Source organism: Bubalus bubalis, chromosome 4, assembly GCF_019923935.1.
Source record: "Bubalus bubalis isolate 160015118507 breed Murrah chromosome 4, NDDB_SH_1, whole genome shotgun sequence".
Taxonomy (NCBI): Eukaryota; Metazoa; Chordata; class Mammalia; order Artiodactyla; family Bovidae; genus Bubalus; species Bubalus bubalis.
Genome location: NC_059160.1, coordinates 21,535,854 through 21,551,679, shown reverse-complemented (window position 1 = coordinate 21,551,679; position 15,826 = coordinate 21,535,854). Strand labels below are relative to the sequence as shown.

General features: G+C 41.7%; 1 long non-coding RNA gene across 1 annotated transcript in view; it reads right to left on the bottom strand.

The window, feature by feature from the left end:
• The window catches only part of LOC112584493, a 40,443-nt gene extending 25,666 nt beyond the window's left edge, over positions 1–14,777 (bottom strand). Inside the window, exons 1-2 of the long non-coding RNA XR_003108699.3 lie at positions 14,672–14,777; positions 14,435–14,541 (exon numbers count right to left, since the gene is read on the bottom strand). This is a non-coding gene — a long non-coding RNA (uncharacterized LOC112584493). The remainder of the gene's footprint in view (positions 1–14,434; positions 14,542–14,671) is intronic.
• Positions 14,778–15,826: the final 1,049 nt, after the last annotated feature.

Genomic DNA, 15,826 nt, shown 5'->3' with positions numbered 1-15,826 from the left:
GTAATAGATATGTTAGCAAAACCTTGGGCTGAGAGTATAAATAGATGCAGGAGTTACCTAGTGCTTGCAAATGTGTTATAATTCCTCACCCCTCTTCCAGTTTCCCCTTAAGCCATCTAAGGACTGAGCAGGTCACAGGTTCTCCTCACTCCAGGTGGAGGAACTTTCACACACCCAGTCTCTCTCCGAAGCCCCCACTGGCTCCTCCCCCAGGGGCTGAGGGTGTGAACTCAGCCCATCTCCTTCTCTTTTGGGGATGTGCTGTCGGCAGAGAGTGTGTGTTCACACCAGTTCTTGGCTACTGAAGTGAGTCTGTGTCCCAGGCTTTGTCTCTTTGGGTCTGGCTTGTTATTTCAGAAAGTTAACTCATTTCACTCAATTCAGAGGAATATTAGCAAGCCCATGTTTAGGACAACCTCTCTAAGTAACTTTATCAGTATTAAACAGGATATTTTGATCTTTATATGCCTTATATCTCAATTAGTTTTGAATTCAGACAGGGAAAAGATGTGTTATGTACCATCCCGCTAAAACCTCAACACAACGTATCATCTCCAATCATTTAAAGTTAGAACCCAGCATTACTTACAATCGCCAAGAAAGGCAAACAACCTAAGCATCATCGATGGATGAGTACATAAAGCAGATGTGATATATATAATATTACTCTGCCCCAAAAAGAATGAAATCATGCCATTTGTGACAACATGGATAGATCTAGAGGATATTATGTTAAGTGAAGTAAGTTGGACAGATAAAGACAAATATTGTATGATTTCATTTATATGTGGAAACTAAAAATATAAAAAAAATGAACACACAGACAAAACAGAAACATTTGTAGATACAGAGAACAAGCTGGTGGTGGCCAGAGGGGAGGGGAGTAGGGAGATAAGTGGAGGGGATTAAGAGGCAGAAACTTCCAGTTATAAAATAAATGAGTCCAAGGGAGGTAATATACAGGATAAGGAATATAGTCAATAATATTATAATAGCTGTGTAAGGTGACAAATGACTATTAGGATTATTGTGGTGATCATTTCATAATGTGTTTAAATGTCAAATCAATATGTCGATACCTGAAAGTAATGTGATACTGTGGTCAACAATATTTCAATTAAGAAAATTAAGTTAGAGGGCTTCCCTGGTGGTCTAGTGGTTAACAATCTGCCTGCCAGTGCAGGGGAAATGGGTTCAACCCCTGGTCCTGAAAGATTCCCATATGCCATGGAGCAGCTAAGCTCATGCACTCACAACTGCTGGAGCCCGGTCGCCCTCGAGCCTGTGCTCTGTGACAAGAGAAGTCACTGCAGTGAAGTCCTTCGCGCTGCAACTAGAGTCTGTTCAGTTGCTCAGTCGTGTCTGACTCTTTGCAGCCCCATGGACTGCAGCACACCAGGCTTCCCTGTCTATCACCAACTCCTGGAGCTTACTCAAACTCATGTCCCCACTTGCCATACAAAAGAAAGCCCGTGCAGCAATGAAGACCCAGTGCAGCCAATAAATAAATACATAGTTATTAGAAAAAAAAAGAGAAAACAGGCTTCCCTGGTGGCTCAGTGGTAAAGAATCTGCCTGCCCATGCAGGAGACATGGGTTCGATCCCTGATCCGGGAAGATGCCACATGCTGCAGAGCAACTGAGCCTGTGTGCCACAGCTATTGAGCCTGTGCTCTAGAGCCTGGGATCTGCAACTGCTGAGCCCATGTGCTGCAACTACGGAAGACAGTGTGCCCCAGAGCCCGCACTCTGCAATAAGAGAAGCCCCGCAATGAGAAGCCTATGCACTGTAACTAAAGCCTAGCCCTGCTTGCCACAATTAGAGAAAAGCCCTCACAGTCACGAAGACAGAGCACAGCCAAAAATAGATAAATAAATAAAATTACTTTTTTAAAAAAGAAAAGAGAATTAGAACATTATACAAAATACCTTTAGGCATTAGGTTTAATTTTCACTACCCTATGCATTTCTTAGCCCGACCCACAGGTGACAGCTTTAAGTTGCAAAGCTTGTCACTTGCTAAATACACGCCAGTTTTGCTCATTAAAACATGGTCCAGTAGAAGAACGCTACTGACATCCCAGGGAGCTTGTTAGAAAAGCAGAATCTGAAATGCACAGAATCAGAATCTACGTTTTTCACAAGTCCCCCTGGCTGATTTCTGTGCACGATGAAGGGCCTTTTTCCTCTCAGACTATTCCCAGAGCCTGATTCTCAGTCATCTCTGCACCAACTCCTCAAATAAACAACTGAGGAGCATTTGAAACATCTGTTGACTCATCCAGAGCCAAGGAAAACCACTCCAATCATCTGTCTTGTTTTTTTAATTGACGATCGATGTTGCTCCCAATGCCCTCAGCTCTGCCAGCAACGGTTGTCACCAAAAGGCTAATAGTCTTGAAGAAGTTTATTTTCTCTGGACACATTTCTTTGGCTGCCACAAACAAACAGGATTTAATTAATTTGCTGTCAGTGAACAGCTTTCCTTGATTGGTTAATAAACGTGTCCCTCAGAATCTTACTCTGATTGCAGTCTCATCTTCAGGGACTTTTTGTGTGATAGAATTCTGCCAGATGAGAAATTCCCTTTAAAATGTTTAATTTTTTCCCTGACCACTGTTCTCCTGTGAGTTGGAAATACTGAGATGAGAGTTTAGTAGTCTGATCATGTCTGTGTATATGCTTTTAGCACAGCTGTGAAGTCCTCATAAACACAAGAGCAAAAAATCCTACTCCACTGGGCCTTCCATGTGTGACATTTGAAGCTGTAACTGCCTATCCTGGAATAGACCACTGAGCTTTACCTACGGGTGGTCTGGCAAGAATGGGAAGGGAGAAAGCCAGGTCTTTTCTTACCCTGAAGGATTATGCTAAGACCCATAGAGGATGGAGGGAGGGGCCTGAGAGTATAGCACTTGTGATTTGATTTGCTGTCTCCTAGGTTTAGTCCACAGACCTGAGATGCAATAGCTTAGGATGATATCACCAAGGGTAGGGTGGGCTCCAGCCTCCCATCTCCATCCTTGCCAATTTCACCTTACCCATCCTCACCTCCTCCTGTTTGAGAATACTGCCTTCCAAGCTGCCTTGTGCTGGACTGAGGGGCAGCCATGCAAAGCAGATTTATTGATCCAGCATGATCAGACAGAGATCCTGAGGTTTCACTTAACTGCACTCCCAGAAGTCCCCACACAGTGCAGAGAGAATCAATTCAGTTCAGTTCAGTTGCTCTCTAATGTTTGACTCTTTGCGACCCCATGGACTGCAGCCTGCCAGGCTTCCTCTCCATCACCAACTTCCGGAGCTTATTCAAACTCATGTCCATTGAGTCGGTGATGCCATCCAGCCATCTCATCCTCTGTTGTCCATTTCTCCTCCTGCCTTCAATGTTTCCCAGCATCAGAGTCTTTTCCAATGATTCAGTTCTTTGCATCAGGTGGCCAAAGTATTGGGGTTTCATCTTCAGCATCAGTCCTTGCAATGAATATTCAGGACTGATTTCCTTCAGGATTGACTGGTTTGATCCCCTTGCAGTCCAAGGGACTCTAAAGGGTCTTCTCCAACACCACAGCTCAAAAGCATCAATTCTTCTATGCTCAGTGTTCTCTATGGTCCAACTCTCACATCCACACATGACTACTGGAAAAAAACATAGCTTTGACTAGACGGACCTTTGTTGGCAAAGTAATGTCTCTGTTTTTCAATATGCTATCTAGATTTTTCATAGCTTTTCTTCCAAAGAGCAAGCATCTTTTAATTTCATGGCTGCAGTCACCATCTGCAGTGATTTTGGAGCCCCAAGAAGTAAAGTCTCTCACTGTTTCCATTTTTTCCCCATCTATTTGCCATGAAGTGGTGGGACCAGATGCCATGATCTTAGTTTTCTGAATGTTGAGTTTTAAGCCAACCTTTTTACTCTCCTCTTTTACTTTCATCAAGAGATTTTTAGTTCTTCTTCACCTTCTGCCATAAGGGTTGTGTCATCTGCATATCTGAGGTTATTGATATTTCTCCCAGCAATATCTTGATTCCAGCCTGTGCTTCATCCAGCCTGGCATTTCGCATGATGTACCCTGCATATAAGTTAAATGATCAGGGTAACAATATACAGCCTTGACGTACTCCTTCCCCAATTTGGAACCAGTCTGTTGTTCCATGTCCAGTTCTAACTGTTGCTTCCTGACCTGCATGCAGATTTCTCAGGAGGCAGGTCAGGTGGTCTGGTATTCCCATCTCTTTAAAAATTTTCCATAGTTTGTTGTGATCCACACCGTCAAAGGCTTTGGCATAGTCAATAAAGCAGAAATAGATGTTTTTCTGGAACTCTCTTGCTTTTTTGATGATCCCACACATGTTGGCAATTTGATATCTGGTTTGTCTGCCTTTTCTAAAAGTAGCTTGAACATCTGGAAATTCACAGTTCATGTACTGTTGAAGCCTGGCTTGGAGAATTTTGAGCATTACTTTACTAGGATGTGAAATGAGTGCAATTGTGTGGTAGTTTGAGCATTCTTTGGCATTGCCTTTCATTGGGATTAGAATGAAAACAGACCTTTTCCAGTCCTGTGGCCACTGCTGAGTTTTCCAAATTTGCTGGCATATTGAGTGCAGCACTTTCACAGCATCATCTTTCAGGATTTGAAATAGCTCAGCTGGAATTCCATCACCTCCACTAGCTTTGTTCATAGTGCTGCTTCCTAAGGTCCACTTGACTTCACATTCCAAGATGTCTGGCTCTAGGTGAGCAATCACACCATCATGGTTTTCTAGGTCGTGAAGATCTTTTTTGTATAGTTCTGTGTATTCTTGCCACCTCTTCTTAATGGCTTCTGCTTCTGTTAGGTCCATACAATTTCTGTCTTTTATTGTGACCATCTTTGCATGAAATGTTCCCTTGGTATCTCCAATTTTCTTGAAGAGATCTCTAGTCCAAGCAGATCTGTTGATCCAGCATGATCAGACAGAGATCCTGAGGTTTCACTTCCCTGCACTCCCCTAAGTCCCCTCACAGTGCGAGAGAATCAAGCAAGCTCAAAGAACACGAGTCACAAGTCCTCCAGCTATAGAGCTCAGCATCAGATCCCTTCAGGGAACTCAGTGACCAGAGGGAGAAGGGTCAATGCTCTGGAGAGGAGCTGATGTCAGCCAGCACATGTTAAGGAATGTCATGAGACCAGGGCCCCTCATGCCTCTCCCCAGACTTATTTATAACTGAGAATTTTCCTAAAGAGATTGTGTAAGTTACCAGAGCAAGCTGAACTGTAAATCCCTACTGATCAGGAGGCAGGGGTTTGTGAAGGGAACTAGAACAGATAACATCAAATTAGACTCCAAGCTCCCAATGCAGGGGACATGGGTTCCATCTCTGGTCTTAGAACTAGATCCCATATGCTGCAACTAAGAGTTTGCATGCTGCAAATGAAGATCCTGCACGCTGCCCTGAAGATCAAAGATCCTGTGTGTTTCAACTAAGACCCAGCACAGCAGTTGAAATAAACAAAAAATAAATAATATTTTAAAAATACCTAATTAAATCATTATATTTCTTCTAGAGTGGTACTGTGATTCACGACACATGACTCTGTTTATGGATTGTCTTCAACAGGCTGATGCTCAACTGGGACATTCTCTTTTTGACCCTTCAACAAAAACGCTTGCTCATTGCCCACCTCTGTTTAAGGGAGCCTTTTGAGGCCTGGACTTTCCAAACTTACTAGACCTGCTATCTCCTGCACCTCAGTGGTGAGTTACGCTCTCACCGTTACATGTGCAGACTGTCCTGCCACATTTGTAACTGTAACAGGGACAAACACACACAACCTCCCAGTAGTCACGTTCCTAGAGATTTACCCAAGGGGGCTGAAAATTTACGTTCGCACAAAAACCTGTATGGAAATATTTACGGCATTTTTATTTATAATCTCCCAAACCAGGGAGCAACCAAAATGACCTTCAAAAGGTGAAAGGATAGTCAAGTTGTGGTACCTTTATATACTGGAATACTATTCAGCTATGAAGAAGAATGAGCTATTTATTGATTCACACACTGACATGGATAGATTTTAAATGCATTTTGCTAAGTGAATAAAGCTAGATCCCAAAGGCTACATGTTTTATGATTCCATTTATGTAACACTCTAAAGGCAACACTCTAAGGGTAGAAAACACCACAGGGTAGAAAACATGGATTGACCACAAAGAAAATTCATGGAAGAATTTTCAGGGTGATGGAACCATGCTATACGATTCTAAGATGGTGGATAAATGACCTTGCATTTGTTAATATCCATAGAACTATATGTCACAAAGAGTGACCGTGGGACTTCCCTGGTGGTCCAGTAGCTAAGACTCCCCCAGTGCCCGGGACTCGGGTTCAATGGCTGGTCAGAGAACCAAATCCCACAGGCTGCAGCTGGGAGTTTGCATGCTGCAACCAAAGATGCCACATGCTGCAACTAAGATCCAGGGCAGCCAAACAAACAGTAAATCTAAAAAATATTAAAGCTCCAAAAACAAACAGTGACCTTTATGTATACAATTATTAAAAAATCCACCAGGATGTTGCGGATCCCAGGATGGAAAGCAGACTTTAACTGAGGTATGAATCCAACTGTATTATGAGTGGGTAACATAACAACTGTGAAGGGAATCGGGGAGGAGTCACCTAAGTGACTTTGGAAACTGGTGTCTGGACTGGGAATTGTAAGGTTGATGGCAAAAGGAGCTGTGTGTAAACAGTGTGCTCCAAGTGGTAAATCTGTTTCTCATGGGGGTACGAGTGAGCAATTCTGAAACCGCTTTACATGCAAAGTAAGTATTAATAATGGACACATGAGTAAATGGATGGCAGACAGTGGGCTGGGTTTTTCACTGTCTGATAAGGAAGTCACAGATAAGCAAGGGGGACACTAGAAGTACCCCTATGATACTAGATTAGAGTAAGGGATATCATTATGAACTCATATTTAACATATATTTGATATGTACATTTATATTTGTTATAAATATATATAGCACATATATAAATGATATCCCTGACTCTAATCTAGTACCATGAAGTTAAAAGATGCTTGCTCCTTAGAAGAAAAGTTATGACCAACCTAGACAGCATATTAAAAAGCAGAGACATTACTTTGCCAACAAAGGTCCATCTAATCAAAGCTATGGTTTTTCCAGTAGTCATGTATGGATGTGAGAGTTGGACTATAAAGGAAGCTGAGTGCTGAAGAATTGATGCTTTTGAATTGTGGTGTAGGAGAAGACTCTTGAGAATCCCTTGGACAGCAAGGAGATCCAACCAGTCCATCCTAAAGTAGATCAGTCCTGAGTGTTCATTGGAAGGACTGATGTTGAAGCTGAAACTCTGATACTTTGGCCACCTTATGTGAAGAATGGACTTATCTGAAAAGACCCTGATGCTGGGAAAGATTGAAGGTGGGAAGAGAAGGGGATGGATGACAGAGGATGAGATGGTTGGATGGCATCACCAACTCAATGGACATGTTCAGTTCAGTTCATTTCAGTCGTGTCTGACTCTTCGTGATCCCATGGACCACAGCAAACCAGGCCTCCCTGTCCATCACCAACTCCCAGAGTCTACTCAAACTCATGTCCATCCAGTCAGTGATGCCATCCAACCATCTCATCCTCAGTTGTCACTTTCTCTTCCTGCCTTCAATCTTTCCCAGCATCAGGGTCTTTTCAGATGAGTCAGCTCTATGCATCAGGTGGCCAAAGTATTGGAGTTGCAGCTTCAACATCAGTCCTTCCAATGAACACCCAGGACTGATCTCCTTTAGGATGGACTGGATATATATGAGATATATATTCACACAGATATAAAAATAATAATAGATATTTATATAAATGGGTTAATATAAACCTATATTATTTATATGTGCTATATAATAAATATAGAAATAATAGATGTATTTCTATCTATATATTATAGATAAAATAAAGAAATAACAGATATGTGTATAAACATGAGTTAATATACTTTATATGTATATTTATTTATTATATATTATGCTATTAATATATTACATGTTATATTTCTGCATTATATTATAATTTTAAAATTATATATATTCTAGTTCTGTTCCAGAGAAGGTCTAGAAGCAGAGATGCCCAGTGTGAGATTGCCAGATAAAATACAAGATGTTCAGTTAAATTTGAATTTCAGATAAACAATGAGTGCACACACATACAGCCTATAACTGAGGGAAATATCTCTGGAAGAATGTACAAGGGAACTGGGCTTCCCTGGTGGCTCAACGGTAAAGAATCTGCCTGCAACACAGGAGGCATCTCTTCTACAAAGGAGGAGATGAGGGTTGAATCCCTGGGTTGAGACGATCCCCTGGAGAAGGAAATGGCTATCCACTCTAGTATTTTTGCCTGGAAAATTTCACGGACTAAAGGAGTCTGGTGGGTTGCAAAAGAGATGGACATGACCGGGCAACTAAGCACATGGAGGGCAAGGAAACTGGGGCAGGAGTCTGGCAGACCTGTGGGAGGAAGATTACTTTTGCTATGTAGCCTTTTACTATATGCATGTCTTCCTAGTCACAAAATAAACAATTCAACAAAAATGAAACAAGCAAAACCTTGCAGGTAACCTTGTAAATAGGTAAAATTGGAAAAAAAATAGACTGCTTTACTAACTTCTAAAGATTTCACTGCTTTTTAGAATACCCACTTAAGCCTTGTGTAACTGTTTTGTGAGCACGTCTTCTCTGCCTTTGTGCGGATGGTGGTCCTGGGCAACATAGCATTTCCTTCCAGTCCCCTCTTCTTCCCAGGGGAGTGTAGGGTAAGGATGACATGTGGAGATTCTAGGGGTAGAGACAGGAGGAGGGCCTGCTCCCTGAGGTAATGGCCGTCTCCTACTTTAATCAAAGTCTTCTCCTGAGTTAGAGATGAGAATGCTACTCTCAGTTGTTGACAGGAAAATCCTTTAATTAAACTCAGCCTGGCTACCTGTGCCAGTCATCACAGGCCAGCAACTAGGCGTGCGTGCATGTTTGGTTGCTCAGTTGTGTCTGACTCTTTTGCAACCCCACGGCCTGTAGCCCACCAGGCTCCTCTGTATGTGGGATTTCCCACACAAGAATGCTGAAGTGGGTTGCCATTCCCTCCTCCAGGGCATCTTCTCAAGCCAGGGCTCGAACCCGTATCTCTTGAGTCTCTGCACTGCAGGCAGATTCTTTGCCACTGAGTCATCTGGGAACAAGGCAACATGCTTTAAATGATTTAGATGAAATCTTTTTTTTTTTTTTTTAATGGATGGAATAATTTGTGCAATTCACGGTTTTGTTGTTGTTCAGTTGCTCAGTCATATCCTACTCTTTGTGACCTCATGAGCTGCTGCATGCCGCTCTTCCCTGTCCTTCACTGTCTCCTGGAGTTTGCTTAAACTCGTGTCTATTGAGTCAGTGATGCCATCCAATAATCTCATCCTCTGTCGGCCCCTTTTTCTTCTGACCACAATCTTTCCCAGCATCAGGGTCTTTTTCAATGAGTTGGCTCTTCCATTCTGGTGGCCAAAGAATTGGGGCTTAGCATTAGTTCTTCACTTCTACAGAATCTCACAGAAACAAGGTAGCTTATAATGAAAAAAGCAAGCTTTCAGTCCTGCTCTGGATAAGAATGGCCTCCACAGGGACAGTGCAAACCAGAGTGAAGCTTCCCAGGTCTCTAAAGGCATATGGTAATTGTCAGGAAGGAATGCTGAGGTCAAGAAGGAATTTCCTCCCACGGAGCCAGCACAAAAGCAGTGACCAGACACCATGGGAGGGGGCGGTCTGCCATCTGCAGCAGGAGGCTGCACCCATCTCTCTGAGCAGAGATAGCTTCAGAGAAAGAAAGGAAACACTGCAACAAAATTTCTCTTTTGGTTCAGCCTTGCCAGGATAAAAGGACCTGCAGAGACTTGGTCAGCAGCCTGGGTTAACAGCCTCTGTCTTATCTGCTGCCCACGGAACTGAATGGGGCTGGGAAGTCATTAGGGGAGTGGATTGGAACAGCCCAGCTCTCTCTTCTACCTCTGGGTTAGATGTATGGACCAACCTTTCTGGCTACTCACAGGGACTGAGTAGCCAGATCTTGTGAGAGATTTCTACTTAAAGGACAATGCGCTCAGTTTGATATGAAAGTTAGAGGGCTGATGAGTACAGCTCACAATTCCTTCAGTCTTGTTCCAGGAACTGCAGGAAGTAAGGAAGACGGCCACTTGATGAGGCCTTAGGGAAATGGTACTCTCTGCACTCAGGTTCCCCTCCTTCAACCTCCTGAGGGAAGGCAGAGCTCCCTAAACGTCAGGTCTAGCTGCCTTCCTAAGTATAGGCTGAGTGGGACGTCCTGCACTAGTTTGTGGGTGAGAAGAAAAACACTTAGAGAAAATCCTTCTCTGTGCTGCTCAGAGAATTCACTGTCTGCACCATCCCTTTACAGCATCGTCATTGTCAACAACAGTGACAGGAAAACCAGGTCTCTGGTACTGTGTTGAGCTTCAGCCCAAGTCCCACAGACACGTTTTCCTTGGGTTGGGGACGATGGAGGTGACCCTTCAGCAGCTGTAGTGCCTTCCTTGTGTTCCTATTTGTCAGTCAGTGCTTTTACACGATTTCTCCTCATCTGCCGCTGACTGTTGACATTATATAGCTCTGCATTATTGATGACAAGTGCCTATATGTGGTCTGTCCCCTACATATTCCTCTTTGCTGGTGAAAGAAGAATGATAATTATGAAAAGGAAGAGTATCTCTAACAAGGAGGGAAGACACCCCTTCCACGTGTATGAGCATGCTCAGTTGCTAAGTCATGTCTGACTCTCTGCAACCCTATGGAGTGTAGCCTGCCAGTCTCCTCTGTCAGCGGGACTTCCCAGGCAAGATTACTGGAGTGGGCTGCCATTTCCTTCTCCTGGGGATCTTCCTGACCCAGGGATTGAACCTACATCTCCTGCATTGGCAGGTGGATTTTTTACCACCGAGCCACCAGGGAAGCCCAAACCTTTCCATACCTTCATGCTTATTCAGCTGTGAGAGTTTTGCCTTCTCTGTTAAGACTCAGGTAATAAGTTGTACCTTGGAGAATTGGGAAGCACTGGGTTTGACCTCAAGAGACATTGGTATGAATTCTGGCTTTCCCACTTTGGTTATTAGTACAAATTACCTACCATCTCTAAGTGTCTGTCTCACAGTCTATAAAATGTCATTAAAAATGGTAATCAACAAAGATATTCAGTTCAGTTCAGTCGCTCAGTTGTGTCAGACGACTCTTCCCAACCCCATGGACTGCAGCAGGAAGCCAGGCTTCCCGGTCCATCACCAACTCCTGAAGCTTGCTCAAACTCATATCCATCGAGTCAGTGATGCCATCCAATCATCTCATCCTCTGTCATCCCCTTGTCCTCCTGCCTTCAATCTTTCCCAGCATCAGGGTCTTTTCCAATGAGTCAGCTCTTCGCATCAAGTGGCCAAAGTATTGGAGTTTCAGCTTTAGCATCAGTCCTTCCAATGAATATTCAGGACTGATTTCCTTTAGGATTGATTGGTTTCATCTCCTTGCAGTCCAATGTACTCTCAACAGTCTTCTCCAACACCACAGTTCAAAAGCATCAATTCTTTGGTGCTCAGCTTTCTTTATAGCCCAACTCTCACATCCATACATGACTACTAGAAAAACCATAGCTTTGACTAGACGGACCTTTGTTGGCAAAGTAATGTCTCTGTTTTTTAATATGCTGTCTAGGTTGGTCATAACTTTTCTTTCAAGGAGCAAGCGTCTTTTAATTTCATGGCTGCAGTCACCATCTGCAGTGATTTTGGAGCCCCCCAAAATAAAGTCTCTCACTGTTTCCATTGTTTCCCCATCTATTTGCCATGAACAAAGGTGTTATGAGAAATAAAGGAATTGAAATTTCTGCCACATACCATTTTCTCATTAAGTTCTTGCTGAATCTGAATGATGCTGCCCGAATCCCACCATTATCATTTATCATCCTTGAGTGTCTGGATATGTTCTTCCCAAAGGCAGAGTGTCTGACTGCTAAAGGTGCACAGTGGAAGGGAATATCTCCCAATAGAGACACTGAAGTCAGTTTAGAAAGAGTTTTGAAAAATATTCATCAGAAAAGGTCAGCAATAAGAGAAAAGGATTATTTGAGGGGCACAGAGTATGTCACTTCTTACATGTGAAACTTGTAAACACTGAATAAGAATTAGTTATCCTGTAGCATTTGTTGCTTCTGTGTTCAAGTGTTAACAGAACATAGAACAGAACATTTTGTATTAGCATACACAAATGCCACAAAAATAAAATCTTTTCTATCTGCTTATAGTTTGATATGTTTTTTAAAATTCTCATCCATTTTGATCGATTTCATAGAAATTTTATTTTCAAATTTAAAAAAAACCATTTCTCTTTAGCATCCTTGAATGCCTTTGACATAAGTGACGTACATTCCCCTTCTTTAAAAAATAATATTCATTTGAATACATTTGGCTAAAAACATGTGAAACTCAAAATAAGTTTCACTTCAGATAACACAGAAAATCACACAGGATTTGCATACTTCGTGTCAAAGGGCCTTGGAGTTTAGTTAAGGGGAGAATGAAAAAACATTTGTGGCTTTCTCTTTGGCCTGACTCCCTCTGATCTCTAATTTCCCAGCCCAGATGTTAAAGACACAAGAATATGGTTGTCTGCAGGGGACAACTTTGCATTCTTTCTGCATGTTGCATCAACCACAGGATCATCTGCATCCATGCTTTTTGGGCTTCCTGCTGCCTCACCGCCTCTCCTTATAAAGCAACTGCATGGACATGGGCTCAGGGGTTCCATCTAGAGGTCACACCTCAAATAATCTAAAGGTGGAGAACATTTTACTGGTGGATTATATGACATTTAATCCACCCCTTGTTTTGACATGTGGGACATCTAGACCTAAACAGATGAGGCAAAACATTCTCTTTTTTTAGGTTGTCATTTCTCTTTTACTTCCTTTAATCCAGACTAGTTCCCCTTGCTTTTTTTTAATCATTCAAGATATACCTTCAGTTTAAACACCACTAAGAAAAAAAGTGTTGCCATTTATAATTTTACATGTGTGTGCTAAGTTGCTTCAGTCGTATCCGACTCTGTGTGACCCTATGAACTGTAGCCTGCCAGGTTCTTTACCTGGTTCTTTACCTGTAGCCTGGCAGGTTCTTTACCACTAGCACCACGTGGGAAGCCCCTTATAATTGTAAGATGTCATCAATGGTAAGATGAATCTTGCTATATGGTGAACATTTTTTAATTGAAGTATAGTTGATATACAGTGTTGTGTCACTTTCAGGTGGAGGCAAAGCATTCCTGGCCCACAGCTGACAGCTGGTTAGTGATGGCACCAGGGCTGGAACCCCACCCTGGAATCCAACCACGTTCCCTGTGCTGCCCTCCTGCCTGCCTCTCCTCCCTTGACTGCACCGAGGTAGACATCACACAGTTCTGCTTGACAGTATATATTCTCTGAAAACTTAAATATCTGACCTTCAATTCTTATGTAAAAATAAGCCAGAAACATAAAAATGAATATCTTAAATGATTATAAATATAGCAATAGAAAAGATTGTATACTTCCATTGTATGAATGGTAAAGGTTAGTACTCTTTAAAATTCATTTTGATGTTTGGCAAAACTAATACAATTATGTAAAGTTTAAAAATAAAATAAAATTTAAAAAAATGTATGTCATCAAAAAAAATAAAATAAAATAAAATTCAATGATAAGGGGACTTCCCTGGTGGTCCAGTGGTTAAGAATCCACCTTGCAATGCAGGGCACATGGGTTTGATCCTTGGTAGGGGAACTAAGATCACACGTGCTGCAGAGCAACTAACACCCGATGCAGCCAAGTAAATAAATAAATAAATATTAAAAAAATAAAATATAATGATTAGGGAGTGCGTGAAATAGGAAAAAAAGCCCATAAAAATACTAAAAGGAATATATATACACACATATATAATATATATGTATAACTGAATCACTTTACTATACAGCAGAAATTAACACAACATTGCAAACCAGCTATACTTCAAAAAAAAAGTCACTCCTTAAAAATATAACAATAAGATTTGCTGAATCAATGAAAGACAGCAGATTTTGGTAAAGGAAGAGTCAATGGAGGAGATGGAAGTCCACTATCTTCTTGCTTACAGAACAGTGGATGAGATAGAGGAGTTTCCTGGGATAAGGTGTTCCAGGAATATGGACTCACATGACCAGAAAAAGTTGGTTTGATTCCCTAGACAGGGATCAGGAATTTTTAAAATAATTTCTTCTATTTTACTTATTAGTAGGTTTTTAACGGTGCAGTGTAAGTTCTGACATACACCAGGGAAGTCATTACCACGATCAAGATAATGAACATATCCATTACCCACCAAAGTTTCCTTGTGTCCCTGTGTAATCCTGGTTCCTTCCTCGGTCCCTCCCCACTCAGACAACCAGTGATCTCTGCTTTCTGTCACTTTAGATGAGTTTGCATTTTCTAGAATATTAACACATTAAACATATTTTTTTGTTTAAAAATAATTTCATGTTTATAGAACAACTGCAAGAGTAGCACAAAAACTTTCGTATGTCCTTTTTCCCAGACTCTTCAATTATTTACACCTTACCTCATGTATCTTATTGTTCCATCTGTATACTTATACATAGTACTGTTGTTTTGTTCCTGAGCCAGTTGAGAGCAGCTGCAGACATGATGTCCCATCACTCTTTATTACTTCAGTGTGTATTTCCTCAAAACAAAGACACTTATTTAATCAGAATGAAACCATCGAGACCAGGAAATATTGCTGTAATACTGCCATCTGATCTGTAGACCTCATTCAAATTTCAACATCATCTCAGTAATGTGATTTATAATTTCAGAAGCCAACCCAGGATCATGTGTTGTATTTAGCAAGTGTTTCCCTCAATCTGGAATATTTCCTCATTCTTTCCTTGTTTTTCACAACTTTGACAGTTTTTAAAGAGCAGGATAATTACTTTGTAGAATGTCCCTTACCACGTGTTGATCTGATATTTCTCATTACTAGATTTGGGTCATGTATTTTTTGGCAGGAATTTCCTGGAAGTAATGCTGTGTTTTCTAGTTTATCAAAAGTAACTTAATGTCAATTTATCCTGTTCCTGGTCACGTTGTATTTTATCACTTAAGATGGAGCCGGCTAACTTTGTTCATTTTCAAGTTAAATAGTAAGTATTTTGTACTTTTAAATAATCAGATAAATATTTGGGGATCTGCCTTGAGACTATGTCCATATCCTTATCAAATGTTCCCTGCAAATTTTAGCATCCAATGATGATTCTACCTAAATTATTTATTAGTAATAACTAATAATGCTATGGTTTTTCCAGTGATCATGTATGGATGTGAGAGTTGGACTGTGAAGAAAGCTGAGAGCCGAAGAATTGATGCTTTTGAACTGTGATGTTGGAGAAGACTCTTGAGAGTCCTTTGGACTGCAAGGAGATCCAACCAGTCCATTCTAAAGGAGATCAACCCTGGGTGTTCTTTGGAAGGAATGATGCTAAAGCTGAAACTCCAATACTTTGGCCACCTCACGCGAAGAGTTGACTCATTGAAAAAAAAAACTCTGATGCTGGGAGGGATTGGGGGCAGGAGGAGAAGGGGACGACAGAGGATGAGATGGCTGGATGGCATCACCGACTCGATGGACGTGAGTCTGAGTAAACTCCAGGAGATGGTGATGGACAGGGAGGCCTGGTGTGCTGTGATTCATGGGGTCACAAAGAGTCGGACACGA